The sequence below is a fragment of the Nematolebias whitei genome, chromosome 18 (assembly GCF_014905685.2).
Source record: "Nematolebias whitei isolate Nwh7 chromosome 18, NemWhi1, whole genome shotgun sequence".
NCBI classification, from domain to species: Eukaryota; Metazoa; Chordata; class Actinopteri; order Cyprinodontiformes; family Rivulidae; genus Nematolebias; species Nematolebias whitei.
Window position 1 is genome coordinate 719310 of NC_056515.1, and position 7640 is coordinate 726949.

The following is a 7640-nucleotide window of genomic DNA, read 5'->3' on the forward strand; positions in this document are numbered from 1 at the left end:
TCCGCCCCACCGTCCAGTAGTGCTTCATGTGTGAGGACCCCTTCGAGTGTTACTGACAGGTATGCCTTCTTGGCGACCCCCCTTCTGATAAAGTTACACAGAAACCTCAGGTTTTTTCTGACGTTTCTTCACACGCTCAGCTTTGTCTGTGTAATCTTGGTTTGTCTGAACCGTCAGCACAGCAGTAGCTGTTTCTGAGTGTTCAGCTTGCGATGACTCGTCATCGTTTGTGTGTGAGTTCACCCCCCCTTCTTCCGATGAGGGGTTGTTGGAGGCCACAACAACAATGTCTTGGTGTGTACCACCGACATCTGTGACGTTGTCATTCGCGCCCTCAGATTTAATAGCGATCACATCACTGCATAGTGCTCCAGGTTGGTTTCCCGTGTCAGTGTGTTTCAAAGTTTCTAACAACCTGCATAGTTTCTCCGTCTCTTCCGAGCTCAGAGGTGTAGGGCCTTGTTTCTGGAACCTTTGTGATTTTTTCGCCTCGGGTCGTTTTGTCCGAGGTGGAGGAGGGATAGGTACGTCATTTGGGGGTTCCTTTTCGGACTTCCCCTGATAATATGGGTCACCTTGGTTCCCATATCTTTTCGTCCTACGCACACCCCACTTACGATAATCACATTCATCCTCTGGGATTAAATTCAATCCCTTCAGATCCTTTTTGTCCCAGCGTGCACCTTCATGACGCGGTTTGTTAGTTTGAAAAGACTGCTTTTTCTCGCCTTTTTTAGGAGGGGGAGGCGACATGCGCCGTCCTTCCAGTTCTAGCGAATGGGTTTTAACCTTTACACCAGGAAACACCTCTATGGGCGTCTTAGCATGAGAACATGCCTCAAACACATTCACAGCACACTGTTTAATCTCATTGATGGATTTTTCTTTGAAATTAGCCATCATTTGTACTGACGTTTTAATGTCAGTGTGGAAGTTTTTGCTGAAAACAAATTTAAAACCTTCTTCCTCCTCCATGCCGGTTTCATTCCTGTAACCAAAATAAGCTTGGAAGATTCTTTTGTAATAAACCTTTGGATGTTCATGCTTCCCTTGCGTGACCTTGTCTGCAGCTGGGAAGCCACCAGGCCCCGTGTAGGGGTCGTATTCTCTGATCAAAGCTTCACACAGAAGGTTGTAATCCCTTCTTGTGGCATCAGGTTGACGCTCGATGAAGGTGAACACCTCTCTGTCCGAAGTGAGCCTTATCAGACTGATTCTATCCTCAATAGTAGCATTAGGATAACCACTCAGTCTGAAATCTAGGTCATTGAGATACGCCTTCGTACCAGTAGAACCCATAGGCCCAGGAATAAAGCGTTGAACATATTTTGAGATTTTTTGCAAATCCGAAATTGGGAGCAAAGGCTGTATTATCGGTATCGTAGGAACCAAAATGTCACATGGAGGTGTGTCTCTAGACACATGTGGAGGTGATGGAATGGGATTAAGAGCAGGAGGTGCACCAAAATCTTTCTGAGGTGATGGTGGGTGACCTGGACTCTGACCTTGTTCGTCTTTGCGTTCCAGACAAGCTCGCCCCACGTCAGAAATCTCATTTGTTGCTAGGGCTAGTTTCTCCTCACAGGCTTTTAAGCGTTCCTGTGATGTTTGACATTCACTTTGTAAACGCACGCCTTGTTGTACTAACGCCTCCTTTTCCAATCTGCATTCGTTCAGAGCTTTTGATGTGAGCTACAACTGTTGTTGCAGCGCTTCGTTGTCTGAACACAGTACTTGGTACTTAAACTCTCTATCCCTAAACTTCTCCTCATATGAGTGAGCTTGTAATGACAGCTGAGCTCGTGAGAGCTCTCTGTCACGTTGTAACTCCTCTTTTTCGCTGTTTAACCTTATTGCAAGGTCGTCAGCCTTGTTTACCACAGCATAGAATGTTGCTTTCAATTAGAGCGCCAAATTAGCCAGCTGGTCATAGCTTGACTCTGTTTTGTCTGTAGAGGTCACACTCTCTGCAACCTCCTTCAGCTCGTCCAATAACTCTTTTGAGTTCATGCTGTCCACCTGTTCACCATATGGATGTAAGGATTCTGTGAGCAGCGTCAACGCTCCCTCTAACCAGTCCTTCATCTCACAAGGATCAATATTCTTTTCTGTCACACCTGCCATGGTTATTCACTGTTCAGCACTTATCTGGTTAAACAGTTGCCAACTTCAGATATTTTAACAGGTAAATATTTGTATTCAAGTGTCATGTGAGTTTCACACACTATTTTAGCTCTGGGTTCACTCAACAGTACTGTTAAAGCTACTTCTTCAAATGAATGGGCACCTATTCGTAGGATTCACCCCAATGCATGAATATTTTTAAGTAAATGCCTCTTTCTGGCAGTGTTACTTAATGTGCTTATTTTTAACAGATACAAGAACCAGGCCTTTTTCAGTGTTCATTTACTCTAAAGCACTAAAAATTAAACAAACCTGCAATTTTCTAAAAGTCTCACGGCAACTTTAGTTTTTCAAACGCTTTTTAAGCAGTTTTATTTACCAGAATTTGCTATTTAAAACAGTTACTCATAAACCAGGCTGTATGAACAAAAAGAAAAGAAAAATATTTAGAGGAATTATCAGTCTCCCTTTAAGGAAAACTGTTATACTCCTCTTTCAACAGCAGGTGGCGGTGTAAGCTTATTTATACCAGCAGGAGTCTATGACAACTTCCTGTGGATCATTCCGTTGACATCCGGTTGTTAGCCTTTAGCTAGGATTAGCATCGGCCGAACATGGTCACATCAGCGTTTCTGAACGGGTTTAAAGCTTAACCGTGGCGTCGCTTTAACAAGCATGTCTATCTGCATGAACACATGAGTTTTGTGGGAACAGTGGCAGCTCCATTTAGCGATTTTAAACACAGTGGATGCTTCGGTTGAACCGAGATTCATTTCCGGGGTCACGCGATTGAATCAACCAATGAACAACGGGGTGGGTTTTACAATCTGACATCAGAGGGAGTGAACGCAGACACGTCACCTATTTCTCAGCGAATCAGAGCGACCCAAACAGCGGTTTTCGACCAATCACTGCTCGTTATTCTAGCTATCAGTGTTAGCATTAGCCTGAAAAAGTCCGGTCAACTTTCGTCCATTAACCTTCAAAAATTTACGATTTTTACTGCTACAGATGTAACGAAGCAATTTTAACAGTGGCCTGAGACGGCGCCCAGCTTCAAAAGAGCATTTTATCCATTCAAAACGCGACTCGTTCAAAGAATCTGAACCGAGTCCGACAGCCGAAACGGGTCAGACAGAACCCGTCCCTCTCTGCCACAGTTTAACAGAATTAAGCGTTTTACCACAGCATGACGGCTTCAGTCACACAACAGATGTACAAATTTCAGCTTTAAATGAACACATTGATATTACTTACAGCTCTAAAAACACTACAAGCTGAATCATGCAGTATCAAGCCCAAAGCTCGGACCTGTTCAACCATGCCAACATTCAGCGTACAATAACACAGACTCCGTCACATTTAATTCACACCTCTTTAAACATTCGTACGGCCACGAAATGTCTAAAGGCGGATAGGGTCACGAGAAGCTCTTTAGAGCCTGTACTGGCCACCAGAAATGTAGTGAGATAGGGTTGGTTAGCTTCAGTTAGCTTCACTACAATCAATATTTAATGACAGGTTCTCTCTTTTTCGAGCTACTTGACAGATATGTGACAGAGATACTGTGTGGGAGATGGTCTAAAAACCAGTGACATGAGATGTTAATTTTATTTGACCCATCAAAATGAGTGTGGTCATTTATTAAAATAATCAAAATTTAACATCAACATTGTACACTTGATTATTCTGATTGAACGCAATAACACAGCTTAATTAATGAGCTTTACAATGAGAAATCATACGGCCATGATTTCTCACTTGCAACTAAAATACAACAGACATTTCTGAAAATATCTGGATTAATTACTGGCAAGATAGAAGAGTTTTAAAGATGGGAAATGAAGTAGTTTAAATGGAGATGAAAAAGATGGATGAAGATGTATGTCTGTAGACCAGAACAACACGCTCCTTTGAAGCGCAGTTCGCCCGCGGTACACTGGTAGTGAAGTTCATGACTCTTTACCTTTGGCGGAGGATGAATCCGCGGCGGTCAAGAAGTCCCTGGTACGCTACCTTTCAGCGTCTCCTCAGGGCGGCTGCGACTCGGCAGAAGTCGTGAGAACTAGTTCCACAGAATAAACCTCCTCAGAAGTTATGAAGTTTTCACCGGGTGGAGTCACAGCGAGGCATCGTGGCTCCTACAGGAACTCCAGCCGAACTTCATCAGTATCAGAAGAACTTAACAGGACTCTGAGAAAACTCAGAGGAACTCAGAACTTCTGTTCTCTCCCAGAACTCCGGTTCATGTCTCAGAACTTTTCCTGTTCGGTTCTGCTCTCAGAACTGACTGGAACTAGGAAGTGTCGACATTTAAAGAGTTCTGTTTCCGGTTCATTTGAGAAGTCCTGATTGGTTGAAAGAACCAACAGGGGTGTGGTTTTAGTGACGTAAGAGGTTACTACAAGTCAGAAAAACAGTGAGATGTTTTTGGAACAGACAGAGAAATGTTTTTGGAACAGACAGAGAAATGTTTAGGCGAGATGACAGACCACAGGTGCCAGCTTCTTATTTCTGTCTGATAGGTTTAAAAACATGACAGTTCGTTCCAATAAACTTGTTTGCGACTGTCTCCGACTTTTGACCGACATCACTCCTTCTCATTTCAGACAGAAGATCAAAAAATGCATAATTACTCTATAACAGACATTAACTTGATTTCTACTTTGAATGAGGATTAAAAAATCATTAATACTGTTTCACAGTTGATTTAAAATGAGTAGTTCACTTCAACATTTAAAATGATTTGAACTAAACACACTTTTGGATTATCAAGACATTTGTAAAAATAGTAATGACAATAAAAAGAGAGTGTTCTTTCAATTGATTAGTGCAGGACACACTTAGAAAGTCTCTGGATGAGCTTAATTTGTATTTCTGGACTCAAATCAATGAAATAACAGTTTCTGTCCCATGAAGGTCCTCAGGGTCAGGTTTTGACCTGAGGCTTAGTTCACTACAAAAACGAAAAAGAGGCAATTAGCTAAAGACCAGCAGACCAATAGCTAAAACAAGCAGGAATAAGCTTAAAATACCAAAAGTAAGTGGGTAGGGCTTGGTGTTCCTGAATTAGGCTGTAAAAGTTGGATTAATTTAAAATAAAGGTGGAATTGGCTGATATTGGCATGAAACAGCTAAATGGTATCTGTGATGTTAGCAGGAATATCTGAATCTTCCAAACATTAGCTGACAGGAGCTTGATGTTCAGAAATTAACAGAAATATGTCAGCAGAAGTAAAAAACGTTGGAGTAAGCTGAATACAGCTTCAAAGAGGGAGGAGGTGCTTGGAGGTGGCACATCAACAGGGGTGATCGTGGCAGGAGGAGATCAGAACGCCATTTTCAGTCACTGAACGTTGGGAGAGGAACTTCATACATAGTTTAAACTAGGGGAAAGGTAATGCATCGTTTAAAACAAAACCAGTAGGAGAGAGGCGGCGGAATTAGATAATACGAGCACGCAGTTGATTACACCACAGCTGTCTGTTGCCAGACATAAACGGGGATAAGAAGGCAAGGTTAAAAAACAATTTTCTGTACAATCAGAGTTGACGATGAGGAAGTGAGGCGTAGGTCTGACGAAGGCCTAAGAGGAATGATTCGTTGTGGTGACTTCTGAAAAGGGTAAAGCCGAAGGAAGCAGGACAAATAAAACAAATAAACATCATAAACAGGTCAAATTAAGTTTAAACATTTCTGGATGACGCATTGTAAACAAATTAGCCAAAATTACTTCTTGGAATTGACAATAAAATCAGGTTTTAAATTCAACTAAAAAGGACAGAATAAAAAATAAGTAATAAACAAAATCCTTGACACTCGTAAAACAAAGAAAAATTTTATTCTGGTCAAAGAAACTCTTAACTAAACTCAAATTGAAATGCTTAGGTCAAATAAATTAGGAAACTAAACTCAAATTGAAATACTTGGGTTAAATTAATCAGTCCACATGAGTTTATCACATATTGAAAATGTTTAGCGTTTAGGAGCTGTTTCCTTCTAAGAGCTGCCGGAACTAGGTTAATTATGGGACAACAACAATTCTAGTGGGTAAATGACATGACTTTAACTTTATGACTTGAGATTTCACACAGGTCCTAGGAGTGCAAAAGGACGACAGAGATGTGTACATGGTGAGTTTAAGAAGTTGTACTTTGTGAACAAAGGTGCATGTAGACGTTTTTGTGCAGTGACAATGGACTCTGTGATGTCTTAAAGGGTATACATAGTCTTAATTGATTTGAATTACAAGTATTTTGTTTGTGATACAGTGAAACAGAATAGTATGAGCTGAAATGATTTGCAGATTTGTTATATAACAAGAAGTGATTACATATTATCATGCAGCCTAAACCTTTACAAGGTCTAAATGGATAATGTGGACCTGAGAGTGGACTTCACTGTCAGGTGGTGAGTCAAAACACATATTCTACAAGATGGAAGACATTGTTTTGAAGGGAATATCTTATGCAGTAGGGGTAAAGACTTAGATTGTGCAGTGTTTAATGGAAGTTTTCACTCTTATGTAATTGAGCGTTTAACACGTCTTTTGTACAATCCAGGACACCGGAATGACTCCGTTGAAGGTAAACGCTGCAGTTCCAGAGTAGAACTTGCTAACAGATGATTAATGTGGATAACAGATGAATGAATGTTGAATCAGATTTTAATAATTGGATTGTTTATTTTTCCTTCTCAGCGGTCTGAGAGGACAGACCTGTGGATTGGGAGTCTGGCTAAGCCCACAAAACACAGAAGTTAGCATTTAAATGCATACCGCATCCATATGAGTTTTGATCAGGACTCTCTAGTGCTGGGTGCCGGATCGGATACCAGATGAGTTCAGGTGGGCGCTGAAGTTGGGTCTGTGAAACTGACCAATGAGACAGTTCAAAGACGTTGTCAGTCAAGCACCACTGACACAACAACAAAGAACTTGTCAGCCAAGTAACGTGACTTTTCAAAGATCTAACAGTCCAACAGCGAACTGAATTAACTGTCCAGAGGGGGTCCTGGAGTTTGTCCACAGCGAGAATATCCAGTCAAGTATGGTGGAGGATGCGGGCAGTCTTGCTCAAGTCTCAAGTCTTGCTGTATGCTGAGATATGAACTGCTGCACAAAGCTGAACTGGTCTCCAGACCGAGGGAGACAAACTGAAGACTGAAAGGCTGAAAGAAGAGCTGGTGGTCAATCTGTCCAAGGTCACTAACATCAACTGCAGCCTGACGGACGTGTCAACCCCACATTTGGTCTGTGATGGTCATCCGAGCGCCTTGGGGTCATGATCAAAACTGCAGTTGGCTTTGATAATAATCACTCACATAGGCTCATTTTAAGACAGGTGACACAACATGACACAGAAGTACTGATGTGGGAGTGCTAGATGATTCGCCCTTTTCCAATTGCTCTGAGATGAAAGTTGTTTTATTACCTTTAAACCTAATCAAACAATGGATAATGCTCCCCACCCCTGAGCATAATATTGATTTTTAACTCTCCGTTTATACAGGTCAGG

The 7640-nt window shown here is 41.6% G+C and overlaps 1 protein-coding gene across 1 annotated transcript in view; it reads right to left on the reverse strand.

Moving 5' to 3' along the window:
- c18h18orf54 (chromosome 18 C18orf54 homolog) overlaps positions 1 to 7640 on the reverse strand; it is a 63751-nt gene that overhangs the window by 35478 nt on the left and 20633 nt on the right. The gene's annotated exons all lie outside the window — the stretch shown is intronic.